This window comes from Musca autumnalis, unplaced genomic scaffold (genome assembly GCF_047663935.1).
Source record: "Musca autumnalis isolate F117 unplaced genomic scaffold, ASM4766393v1 scaffold_1, whole genome shotgun sequence".
Lineage (NCBI taxonomy): Eukaryota > Metazoa > Arthropoda > Insecta > Diptera > Muscidae > Musca > Musca autumnalis.
In genome coordinates, this window is record NW_027411644.1 from 149,749,678 (window position 1) to 149,763,891 (window position 14,214).

Consider the following 14,214-nt stretch of genomic DNA (forward strand, 5'->3'; position numbering starts at 1 on the left):
ATCATCACCCTGTTCTGTCAGTGTAATTTTACCCACACATAAACAATTTAAGCGCTCGCTCTTCTTGGTCGGCTATGGTATAGATTCTATACTATAGACCAGAAATCGGCACACAACAACAACAATTTGAGCAAACACTGTTGTCAGTGCATAGTTTTTCAATTAGTTAGTGGAGAGAGAAGCTCTCTTTGCTTGCTCGTGAGTAAAGGGCTGCGGAATTCTGCTATAGACTATAGGCCAGGGGTGCTCAGAATAGTTGGTGTATTAGTAGTGGTAAGACACTCTCCAAATCAGAAATAAAGAGGGAATACGTGTGGTTTGTTTGTTCTCTACACACACAATTCAACTAATTGAAGAAACATGAACTCACACAATGATACCCCCAAAAGTATGCAATAGAAGTAAATGGTGCCTATCGCTGCTATAGACTCTATACCCAGCAAACACAATGTCGGACGTCCTACGGGACGTCGGAAGTTTATTCCGACGTGTCTGACCGAAATCGGTCCGAACTCTGTCCGACTAGTCTGACGAACTTTTTCCCGTCCTCTCTCTCCCTCCCTGAAGGTAATTTTTATACCCTCCACCATAGGATGGGGGTATATTAAGTTTGTCACTACGTTTGTAACTACTCGAAATAATCATTGTAGACCCCACAAAGTATATATATTCTTGATCAGCGTGCAATTCTACATCGATATAGCCATGTCCGTCCGTCTGTCCGTCTGTGGAAATCACTCTAGCGTCCGAACGGATTGACGTAGGTTGATGAAATTTTGGGAAAATATGTTATATTTACGTAGGACTTTTGGTATTGAAAGCGGGCTATGTAGGTCCACGCTTTCGTATAGCCCCCATACAAAATGACGCGTGACGCGTCGTCGTTTTAAGGAATTTTTAAGATATTTGGCCCATTTTACCACCGAATTGGTTGTAATTTGGTACTTTGTGTCTCCAGAGGCCAAAAAATATTCCTACCAAAGTTGGGTTATATAGGTCCACGTTTTGGTATAGCCCCCATATAAGGCCCCATATAAAGTACGCGTCATTTTAATATATTTTGAGTGTATTAGACCCATTTGACCACAGAATTGGTTGTAATTTGGTATTTTGTGTCTTCATAGGCCAGAAAACATTCCTACCAAAGTTGGGTTATATTGGTCCACGTTTTGGTATAGCCCCCACATAAGACCCCTTATAAAGTACGCGTCATTTTAATATATTTTGAATGTATTAGACCCATTTGACCAAAGAATCGGTTGTAACTTTGTATTTTGTGTTTCCAGAGGCTAAGAAACATTTCTACCATAAAATGTTTACATAGGTCCACGTGTTGATATAGGCCCCATAAAACAATATCTCCCGATTTTCGATATTTTGAACGTTTTAGCCTCATTATCACACCGAGATGGCTGAAATTTGGTATTTAGTCTTCGTTTGACTTAAAGCAATGAAAACTTTAAGTCAGATATACGATGCAACTCATTATTTTGTAGCAAAATACTCTTAATCTCATTCTGGACTTGGTATATGCTCTCAAGCATAATATATGTTGAATTTCAACGTGTTCTTTTATCTTGTTTTAACATTTTAGACAATTTGTTGTTTAGCTCCGAGTGTTTAAAATATCTTACAACGTTTTTTGGGCAATCATTCAGATTTCTCAATTCGGGAAGAGGATGTTTTTCAATAACATCATCCATAACAGATAATACAGTCAGATAAACATCTGATTTGCAAAGATAGTATATTGCGTTAACCCTCAGAGTAGTTTTTGTATTTGCTTCTCTCATGAACAAAACAAATGGCAAACAAACATCATCTTTTTTCACTCATACTATGGCCTCTCCATAACAAAACGGCAATAAGTACCAGACTACAAAAACAAAGCAAATAATTTTAGGAATGTTTTGGTCGGTTTTATATTCTTGTTCGATGTTGGTGTTTAGTAAGGTGTCTTGCACGACTTCTAAAGGGAGACCAAAAATTTAGCACGATCGTGTCACATAGTGCAGATCGTGTTTAGTTGTGTCGTGCAAAACCGTGTCGAACAAAAAAACACGATCACGCACGGCCAAAAATGCATTCCGGCACGACACGCACAAACACGGCGTTTTTCGAGAAGGCACGAACACGCACTACTCACAGCACGACAGGCGCCCACCTCTAATATAGAACCGGACAAGATTACCCACATAATGTCTTTTACCATCATAAATAGTTCAAAAATGGATAGTTATTGCCATTTTAAAAATTGAGTACCTCGTAAACTGACTAAATTCTCATTGAGTTAGAGAAATTTACTGAGAGGATTTCTTGGTCTATAGCAGCGTCGCCCATAATATTTCCATCAATACTACAGCATATGTGTATGCATGGGTGAAAAAAACAACAACCACGTGATATTCATCGTTTGTTTATTTACACCATAGATGGTCAAAATTACTCTTAAATATTTTTTAAGGGAAAAATAAAACAACGTTTTTGTTAGAATTGTTTTACTTTTTTAATATTTTTAACACACAGACGACATCTAAACAATTACAAAAAACGATTTTATTAAAAATAAAATAACAAAACAACCCGTAAATGTGTATTTATGTTGTAACAACGAAAAAGAGAAACAAACCACAGCAACGCTGGCGTGCGAGAAAGCCCATCTATGATTTACACGTACACTGTACGTGAGAGAGAGAAGCAAATGCAAAAACAACTCAGTGGGCGCCCTCACTATACTTCTTTGCAAAGACAGCGCGACCCTGGTCTATAGTATAGATCAAACCCGTTCGTGGGTATTGATTTGGTTACGAAGTTTTTCGGGAAATCACACACACGCGACCCGAACGCAAAGTAAGAGAGCAAATGTTTTGATTTTTTTACTTCAGTCTTGTACTGAATTTCATGCAAGCAGGTTGATGCCGCTTTATTTGTTTATTTTTGGGTACACAGAAAAGATTTTGCAGTTGTACAGCAAATATGTGGAGGGAAGAATTTGAAAATGATTTTTGTTTTGTATTAATATTTTTAATGACGCAGAATGCCTCGTCTGCAATGCAGCAATAAAAAATGTATGTATGCTTAGAAAGTCTTAAAAAATCATTTTTATATACAATTTGTTTTTTCTCTCAAAAAAATTAACATATGAAGAAAAATACTTTTCAAATTATGAAGTTATTTATATTATTTTTAATTTAAGTCATACAAAGCGAACGCGCCAACAATATATTTTTCATTTCACACTCAATATGAAAATCATCACCCTGTTCTGTCAGTGTAATTTTACCCACACATAAACAATTTAAGCGCTCGCTCTTCTTGGTCGGCTATGGTATAGATTCTATACTATAGACCAGAAATCGGCACACAACAACAACAATTTGAGCAAACACTGTTGTCAGTGCATAGTTTTTCAATTAGTTAGTGGAGAGAGAAGCTCTCTTTGCTTGCTCGTGAGTAAAGGGCTGCGGAATTCTGCTATAGACTATAGGCCAGGGGTGCTCAGAATAGTTGGTGTATTAGTAGTGGTAAGACACTCTCCAAATCAGAAATAAAGAGGGAATACGTGTGGTTTGTTTGTTCTCTACACACACAATTCAACTAATTGAAGAAACATGAACTCACACAATGATACCCCCAAAAGTATGCAATAGAAGTAAATGGTGCCTATCGCTGCTATAGACTCTATACCCAGCAAACACAATGTCGGACGTCCTACGGGACGTCGGAAGTTTATTCCGACGTGTCTGACCGAAATCGGTCCGAACTCTGTCCGACTAGTCTGACGAACTTTTTCCCGTCCTCTCTCTCCCTCCCTGAAGGTAATTTTTATACCCTCCACCATAGGATGGGGGTATATTAAGTTTGTCACTACGTTTGTAACTACTCGAAATAATCATTGTAGACCCCACAAAGTATATATATTCTTGATCAGCGTGCAATTCTACATCGATATAGCCATGTCCGTCCGTCTGTCCGTCTGTGGAAATCACTCTAGCGTCCGAACGGATTGACGTAGGTTGATGAAATTTTGGGAAAATATGTTATATTTACGTAGGACTTTTGGTATTGAAAGCGGGCTATGTAGGTCCACGCTTTCGTATAGCCCCCATACAAAATGACGCGTGACGCGTCGTCGTTTTAAGGAATTTTTAAGATATTTGGCCCATTTTACCACCGAATTGGTTGTAATTTGGTACTTTGTGTCTCCAGAGGCCAAAAAATATTCCTACCAAAGTTGGGTTATATAGGTCCACGTTTTGGTATAGCCCCCATATAAGGCCCCATATAAAGTACGCGTCATTTTAATATATTTTGAGTGTATTAGACCCATTTGACCACAGAATTGGTTGTAATTTGGTATTTTGTGTCTTCATAGGCCAGAAAACATTCCTACCAAAGTTGGGTTATATTGGTCCACGTTTTGGTATAGCCCCCACATAAGACCCCTTATAAAGTACGCGTCATTTTAATATATTTTGAATGTATTAGACCCATTTGACCAAAGAATCGGTTGTAACTTTGTATTTTGTGTTTCCAGAGGCTAAGAAACATTTCTACCATAAAATGTTTACATAGGTCCACGTGTTGATATAGGCCCCATAAAACAATATCTCCCGATTTTCGATATTTTGAACGTTTTAGCCTCATTATCACACCGAGATGGCTGAAATTTGGTATTTAGTCTTCGTTTGGGGTATAAAACTTTCCCCCAGAAATTCGTAGGTATAGGTCCACGCCATCATATAGCCCCCATAGACGGTACCTTCCGAATTTCGGTATTTTGAAGGTTGTGGCCACATTAATCCACCGAAATGGCTGAAATTTGTGGTGGAGGGTATTAGAAGTTCGGCCCGACCGAACTTAACGCTTTTCTTACTTGTTCTATTTTCTCTTGTGCTGCTGTGGCAAAATAAGCAGAGAGAAATGAATTGTACATATTTCGCTCGCACATTGTAAATGTGTAATTGTTGATGTGCCGATGTTGATGCAATATGAATAAAAAATTGAGTGCTCGGGTTTTAATTTCTGTATCGGAGAACAAATTTGGTTTATTTTTGTTATGCGTGTTGATGCACGATAGTGTTTAAATGTTATTTATAGTGATCGGTTGCATACATATTTCTTTATTTTTATGAAGTTTATGCAAGTAAAGATTTTCTTCGTCAAACTTCAACACTATTCCGTGGAAAGTCATATGTTTTATATTTGTATATGGTCAAAGTTAAGTTTCTTAACACTTTCATATATATCAACATTTTTTGCATGTGAAGACATGTATTTTTTCATATATTAATAACAATTGTTTTACATATTTCACAGATCGTGTTGACGAATTTGTTCTCCACAGTTTGTTTTTCCACAAAGTCGCGCATTTAACATAGCATAAGATATAAGATGATATTAAAACCTTGAATATGTTTATTGTATATAAACTTTTATAGGATTTGGATATTTCATGATTTAACTGTGTATTTTCAACATCATTTAATATTAAAAACAAATTCTGGTCGAATGCTGGTAAATAAATCAGAAGTTCATACGATAGTTCATCTGACTTCGGACCAAATTAGGTCCGAAAGTCGGCAAACACTTTCGAATTTCAAAAGATTTTACTTCCGAATTCGGACCGATGTCTGTCCGAAAGTCGGTCAAAATATCAGAAATTTATACGATAGTTCATCAGAGTTCGCACCGAATTCGGTCCGAAAGTCGGCTAAAACATCCGATTTTCATCCGAATTTCGGTCAGAGAACACGTCAACCACGCCATATGACTTTTGGTTAGAGTTCGGACCGAATTCGGATCCGAACTCGGACGTTTCATCCGACTTTCGGACCGAATTCGGTCCGAACTCTGGTGTTTCTTCCGATTTTGGTTTGCTGGGTAGTTACTATAGTCTATAGCTACTCAGAAAAGTTGGTGTATTAGTAGTGGTAAGATACTCTTTCCATTGCTAAACAGTGGCAAATCAAAAACAAATAAGCCAAGGCTATAGTCGGACGGGGCCGACCATGTGATACCCTACACCACTGCACCTGGGAATTAGCTTTCCACAAATCAAAATTTCTTTATGGAACAAATAAACTTATTGTAAGAAATAACTTTGTGGATTCTGGTACCGTCTCGCACCTAGCTGAAATAATAATATAATAATTGTTTCACAAACATCCCAGAAGGGACGATGGAGACTTCACTCATATCAATGAGTAAGTGTACCCCGATACATATTCGCTCAATTATATGAGACCCACAGCTTATCTCCGAGTTCGAACGACGTGTCCTAAGACACTACTTGTATAGAAGTTTTACATGGCTGAAATACTCAGGAAATGTCGCCAACATTACTGAAAGGTATTTTTCCACCGTTGAAAATTTGATGTTGCCCGACTGGGGAATAGTTTTAAAAACGGGTGGCAAAGCGATCCATGCTGCAATGAATACATAAAAATCCAAATGGACAATTATAACGTTAGCGCGCCATGTAATTTGCAAAAATGCAAAAACTGGGAATAAGAAAATGTGGTTCTATATACAAAACACATTATATATTAAGCAGTAGGCCCGTTATCTAGCAGACACGTTATTGCAGTTTGCGTCAGGGGGAAAGGTCAGTAGTTCTTTATCCATATGTAGTCTACTTTGCCGGTATATGTCCTCCAGGAAATAAAATATAGGCCAAACATATATTTTTATTTTTCATACAAAAGTAATGGTCCTTTTCACCCGCTAATTAATATCAGATCATCATTGAAAATTAAAGGCATCTTATTCTGCCTAAACTCTTACCTCGCGCAAAATTTCCTGATTATTGAGGTATAATTGCGACCTCTAGCGTGTTTATGATTACACTACAAACAAATAACTGGGTATATTAGGCTGTAACTCTGTTATCTTATCATGTATACCCACACAATTGACATCAATAGAAAGGTCAAGCGTTCCTCTTCCAAGTATAGCCTACTTACCCGGGATGTCTCTTCCAGGAATAAAGATATAAGCTGTATATTAAAAATTTTCATAATTTCCTTTAAATATTACCTAGTCGCCATCTCAAATTGCAAGCTTTTTCTCTGTCATAGACCCTTACCTTTAAAAGTTCTCGTTGATCGGATTATTATTGCGACCTACAGAGCCGCTACAAAATTGGATAAATATTTTGTTTTTGGTCCAATAAAAATAGGGATCTATTCTGGTCTCAACCCGACCTCCATACAAAATTTCATGACGATTGATTACAATTTATAATGGACAGACGGACGGACACACATCTCAAAATCGCTTTATCTAGTCGAGATATGATACCACATTGGGGGTCTCAAATATTTCGCGGTGTTACATGAATTTTTGCCAAAACAAACTTATAATACCCTTTCCAGAGAATACGTGTGGTTTGTTTACACTTTTAAGTATGAAGGCGAGCATCGCTTGTCTATACATTCATTAGTCTATGCCATAGACTCCATAGAGTCTATGGTTTACATACTTTTGCTCTGTTCCTTTACGTACCTGAGGCTACCATTTGTAATCTGCAAATCGTTCCTTTACTTTAAAAGGTATACAATTTATTTTAGAGCAGTTTTAAAAGTAAAGGAACAGACTATTTTTTTCATAAATATTTTTGCATTATGCATCTTTACTATTCTTTATAGTTCTATGTCTTTGTCCATGTTTTTAATAGGGTTTCGGAGTCGGAGTTTGGCAAATTGTGCAGGAGTCGGAGGAGTGGAAAAACTAGAGTGTGGGTAAATTTTTTTCTATATATATATATAGAAATATAAACATTAAATTCGTGACACCAAATTTTAAAGTAAGTATAGTAAAATTCTATGACAAGCGTTCAAGTTTTTTTTAATATAAGTCGTACAAATCTTCTGCCAGAAGACTCTTCCTGTTTCCTATGAGAAGTCATTCTGGGAATGACTACTGAATGCACTGTGACACAAAATTGATACTGTACCTGCTAATTTTCGGTATTTTGAGGGTTTTAACTACAATTTTTAAGCGAACTAGTTGTAATTTTACATTTGAGGTTTTCTGTGATCACGACAAATATCCACCAAAACTCAAACTAGCTGTAATTTGACATTTGAAGTTTTCAGTGGTCACGAAACTTCTTCACAACATAGCCCCATGTTTTGGTATAGCTCCCACATAACGGTACCTCCCGATTTTCGGTATTTTGGGGATCTTAGCTACATTGTTTGACGAAACTACCCGTAATTTGACTTTTGAGGTTCCCTGTAGTTATAAAACTTTCGAGCCAAAGATTTTAAAGATAGGTCCACACTTTGATATAGCCCCGTAGATGGTACCTTTCACCTGGCTGAACACATTCTTTAAATTAGATAATTTAGGCAATGTGGTCGAAAAAGTTTTCTACCTAAAATTGTGAAAGGAATGGTGGAGGGTATAAAAAGTTCGTCCTGGTCGAACTTAACGACTTTTTACTTGTTAATAGTTAAATGGAATGAACGTTATTTTTGGCATTTATAGGCAAAAGATCATTCATTCTCGCTACAAGAAATCATTTAGGAATTGGTGTTTCCAATTTGGTGTTTACAATAAATTTTGCAAATTTTCTATTTTCAAAATTAATGAGAGAAAGGCCTGGCAAATTAACTTTTTGGTATACAGACTTACAGGCTGACATTTGGTTTTAGTTTCTAGATTTGTGTGCGAATTCGAAACAATGGACAACAAATGTAACTGAAATGAAAGAGAAAAAAATTTACTGTGCTTTGAATGTATGCTAATCGTTGAAACGTTCACTTTTCATTCATATTTTGCAGTTTTTCTAAAAATGTTTGTGTTTTTAATACATTTTTAAATTTTGTATTTTGCCTGTGATAACACTGTGCAACAAAATGGAGGTGAAAGTCTGGGGCAAGGAAAATTCCTCTTGGGGAAGAAAGGCCTTAGTGGGTATATTAAGAACCCCGAAGGATAGATCCGCCGTGAGTCGAACTTCCGCGTTATGGCGTGATGAATTTTTTGCTAGAGACCCTGTGAGCCATCAGGAATTAGCGTTAAATCTTTGTTCACCGTTGCTTTAGCTTATTTTTGGGATGGTCTTCAGTCAAATCGAATGGGGATTATTTTCGAAGAGAACTTCGACCTTCTAACTCGCTTTCTTCAATGTCCTTTTCGTCCTTTATTTTAAGAGCCGCTATAAAAGTACCACAAGATGACGTTTTTCAGCTTCGAAATGTTCTGCAAAAATGTCGCTCAGAAATGTCGCTCATTGACAACTAAGCGATTTTGTCGCGTTTTCGTGTCAACAATCGATTCTTTTACTTTTGCTTAACAAAACAAGATGTTTACCTGTTTACGAAAAGAATGACAGAACAAAGTTGACAACAGAGCCATTTAACTTTTTACACGCCACCGTCAGTCTTGCTTGGCTAGGTTTAGCTTATCTTACAAATAGTGAATAGTAACAAAAAAGCAAAAATACTGATAGGAGCACGTATTTATTCGATCTCCTCCTTTGTGGTCTTTAGAGAGCGTCGCGGGACAGGTATTGGTCTGACCTCTCCTTTACGTCCCTCACCAAAGAGTGCTGGCCAGTGTGGCCATTTTAGCATTTTCGCATTTAGCTTTATTTTTTTGTATTTAGCCGCAAAATTTCCATTTGGCATTTAGCATTTTTCTTAGCATTTTTCCATTATAAATTTAGCATTATTCTATCCACGAAATCTGAGATATTTTAGTACCTTTTTATTAAAAAATCTGATTTTGGTTGAATTGAATAGAACAACTGTTTTTCGTTTTGTTACCAATGGCACTATTTTAGGTGGAGAAGTTTTTTGACAATTAGGAACCCCAAATACTTAATAATTCAGTAATCTAAAAACTTGAAACTACCTGCGATCGGGCGGTACCGTTATATGGGAGCTACAGCAAAACTTGAGCCTATGTACTCAATTTTCGATGGAGCAGTTTTTAACCACAGCGAACTTTAAATACCAAATGATATCCAATTTTGCCCGAAGATGTAAATAGCAAAATAAAAAAAACCAAAAATTGGGCATGTGTCCTTGATTTATGGTGAAGAAGTTGTTTAACCACTTTGAACCCAAATGACACCCAAAATAAATTTAATTAGCCGGTACCTTTTTATGGAACCTACTCCAAAACGTGGACTCTATGTCCACATTTTTTGGTGGAGAAGGTTTTTGGAACCTTAAATACCAAATCATAGCTAATAAAATGTAAAATGTAACCGTTTTATAGGGGATGTATCAAAACATGGACCGATCTAGTCCATCTTCGAACTTGACCCGAATGCAAACAAAAGACGCATCTCTTCAAAAATTCAGTGCCCTATCTCAAGTTTTCAGACATGCATAGATCGACTAAGAATTTTATACTTTATGATTAGTTCAGTGCGCTACAAACGGAAACCAACCTTATATACATTCTATACTGTGGTGGAGGGTATATTTTATTAAAAAATAAGGTTTTTAAATTTAGCATTATTTTTTGGCATTTTAATATTTATTTAAGTATTTTTTAGCATTATTTTAATGCTGATTTAGCTGCAACACTTTTTCAAATCTGGTCACACTGGTGCTGGCTCGAACAATGTATGTTGGATAAGAATTTGTCCTGGTCGTCCAATCACGTTTCCTGTTAAGATCTAATGTGCGACGTCACGGCCTAAAATCATCTCATATTAGGAAGGATGATCCCAACTTCGATCAGCCACCTTAGCACGGCCTACTATCGGATGGTCACGCTTCCAGGTGTCGTCAAGCGGGGCTGATGGCGTTTTGCCGTAGCGAGTGTCTTCTACAACGCACCTGAGCTGTTCTACGTCACGATCATACTCACGATGGCGTAATTCCAGTGAAGTGTATCCTCGTCGTATCTCACACTTGAATGCCAACGCTGCGTCCATGGTAATGGATGATCGATGGCCACCCGAACAAGTTCGCACCACTTGTCTTGTTTGTGGTACATACGGACGATAGATGTCATGGGGAACCACACGTTTCCTGCATCGACTGGCTGCAACAGTGAGTGATGATCCCTCGGCATCTTCGACATCGTTCAGCGCTAGGGCAGTCAAAGCGCTCATTGGATTGCGCCAGACAATTTTTACACAACTTCAACTCGTCCACCTTATGGCGTCTGGCTGCTATGAACAGAGATAGGAATCGGGAACAATCGCTTATTAAATGGAAGCGTGTGAAGCTGGAACACGGGTGATTTTCATTAAAATTAGCAATCCTGTTGAAGAGAAACACAAGGGGAGAGAAATGAAGGAAAATAATATTAGGAATTACTAGAGACATGAGAGAGCATCATAGGAGTAATGTGACAGAAGACTCATTTTGTGGACCGGCGAGCAATTATGCCATCTTGTGTTTTAAGTTCCGCCACTCGCACTCTATCATCTGGACCCCAGAATACCTTTACTACTCACCCCAAGCATTTTGTGGACCGGCGAGTAATTATACCATCTTGTGTTTTAAGTTCCGCCACTCGCACTCTATCATCTGGACCCCAGAATACCTTTACTACTCACCCCAACTGCCAGTCATTTTGACCCAGTGGCTCGTTGCGAATAACCACCAAATCGTTTACTTGAATAACTGGTTGAGGGTTTTTCCATGTATACCTCTTGTGCATTTCTCGGAGATATTCTTCCTTCCAGCGTAAGCAGAACTCAAGTTGCAGAGCCTTCAAATATCACTATCTGCTTGGGACACTTCCTTCGGTTACGCCAAGGTCTGTACCGGACCACCGATAAAAAAAACCGTCGTCAGGGCAGATAAATCTTCGCGTAGCGTAGAGAACTCTTCGAATCTATATTTTGTCTGACCATTGACCTGACAAGAAAACCCTTTGTGATACGGCAATATCTTCCAGAGAAACTTTTTATTTCAAACGGCCCTACGAAATCAACTCCTGTATTGGTGAAAGACCGACTGAAACTAGTTTTTTCATCAGCTAACGGAGCCATGATTGGATTTTGAAACTTTCCCTTATATACGACGCATTCCTTACAGTTTCTAGTGTGGACTTTCACAAGGTCTTTTGCGCGCAGAATCCAACATTCAAGACGTATAGTGTTTACAGCAAGTATGAGACCTCCATGCTTACAAAGTTGGCCTACGAAGTTCACATACATTCTGGCTAAACGACTCTTATATGCCAAAATTATGGGATGTAGCTCCAAGACGTCACGCCGGCGTGGTTCATTTCTTCACAACGGAGGTCACATCAGGGTGACTTCCGCGACAATCGCCACGACTATTTTCATCGCCATGGACGACACGCCTAAGCCACTTCCGCGATCGTTTTTGCTTGCAGGGTTATACCGAAGACATGTTTATGTTGGAGAACATTATGAAACAACAACAGATGTTTAAGTTATACATACATTCTTTTTCTTGTTATTTCGATCACTTGCATACGATTTCTATTAACTAATAATAGACAAAATGAAATAATGCACAAAATTTGCAAGAAACATTCGGAGATTCTTTTTATTTAAGAAGTGAAAGACAATTAAACACAACTCAGGCACAGATATATTTTTGTCACTTTTTGATTTTTCTTTCTACACATTTTCATATCTTCATTCACAAATAAATTGTAGTCATTAATACCGTCAACAAATACTCGAACTATTTCATTTTTTATTTGAAATCTGTTTTTACTAATTTTATACCATTCTTTCAAATGAAAATTAAACAAAATTTACAACCTTTTTACTCAGCGACAGAACAACTAATGAGAGAATATTTGTTTTTGGCAGTGAATAGACTTTTCGGTCCTCGGACACACTCAATTATCCTTCCAACGTGAGACCCCTCGACCCTCTGTCAAACACGAAAGCCCCTGTGTAACGCGACACCTATCGGCACTCTCGTTATGAACAAGCTATTGGATACCTATCGGCCCTCTATCAAACGTGAAAGTCCCTTTTAACGCGAGACCAATCGGACCTCTCGTTATTCCCCGCTATTGTAGACCAATCGGCCCTCTGTCATACACAAAATGTTTTAAACTGAGAGTCCCTCTCGTTATTGCAACTATTGGAAAATTTCTCAGTCCCGGGGTTAATTTGAAAGTGATCTAGATTGAACACTTAATTAGTTTTTGGGAACCACAATTGGAAGGGAATGTACTACGAATAAATTCATATGAACAGGAGTACTCACCTTTTACCCCGCACTGGAACCATCAAAATCAAGCCGCTTGCCGATAAATCCCACACCGGAACCTCCAACGAATTAGTCACAGTGCTCTCCGCCTATATCGCACAGGAACCGCCAACAACTATATCACCCGCATACCACACACTTGGTCACTTACGATCCGCGATTTATCACTGCTCGACTGTTTTTCGGATCGCACGTCTCCTTTAAGCTTTTGCTGCCACGGGCAATTGGCAGCTTCTCCCTGTCGACCACTCTCTCAGCTACGTAACTCGCGTCATCGCTGCAACGGTACCTTGTTTACATCGTCTGCCTGTTCACTTTGTTTAGAAATATTTAAAAACCACAATTTATTCTCTGTAATTTATATCTTTCAAATTTTGAAAAATGTAAAAATAATTCTTCATTCTAATAAAATGTTTGAACTGTGAACACATTGCAATAGGTTATGCGCCTATAGTTCTTAACCTTGCGTACAAGGATTAAGGAAGATTTTCGCAAATAAAAAGGATTACAATGGGTGACAATATATATTTTTTTTTGGAATTGAAAAGCTCAATCAAGAAATTATTATAATTGGATCTTTAAACTTAAGTCTTTTACGCCAGAACAATCGGAGGCTTGGAAGAAACGCGATAAAGAAGCATTATAAGTTTATGTGTAGAGGATAATCAGTTGATAAACATACGGAATGAAAAAAGTGCAAGAGGCGCTTGGAATTGTTTTATGGCTCAGCATGAACGGTAGAGCTGGCAAACCATTGATGGAAATATCGATAGTATCGATACTTAATTTTTTACGCCAATATCGATGAATAATTTTTTATATCGATACTATCGAAAACCTTGGCATCACTAAAGATCACCCGTAAAACAATAGCCAGCAAATTGTTAACAGACCATGGCACAACTATACAGGTACAGCGGCAACAACAGCTGATCTTCATACCAGTTGTCAAAATGCATTATTGTGGATAAAAGCACATACAATATGAAAACAAACAATTCACAGTAATTCATTATTGTGAGCAAATTTGACGTTTGGT

At 37.8% G+C, this 14,214-nt stretch overlaps 1 long non-coding RNA gene across 1 annotated transcript in view; it reads right to left on the reverse strand.

Annotated features, from left to right (window-relative positions):
- Positions 1-13,178: 13,178 nt before the first annotated feature.
- LOC141390885 (uncharacterized) overlaps positions 13,179-14,214 on the reverse strand; it is a 156,819-nt gene continuing 155,783 nt past the window's right edge. Inside the window, exon 3 of the long non-coding RNA XR_012409513.1 lies at positions 13,179-13,489. This is a non-coding gene — a long non-coding RNA (uncharacterized lncRNA). The remainder of the gene's footprint in view (positions 13,490-14,214) is intronic.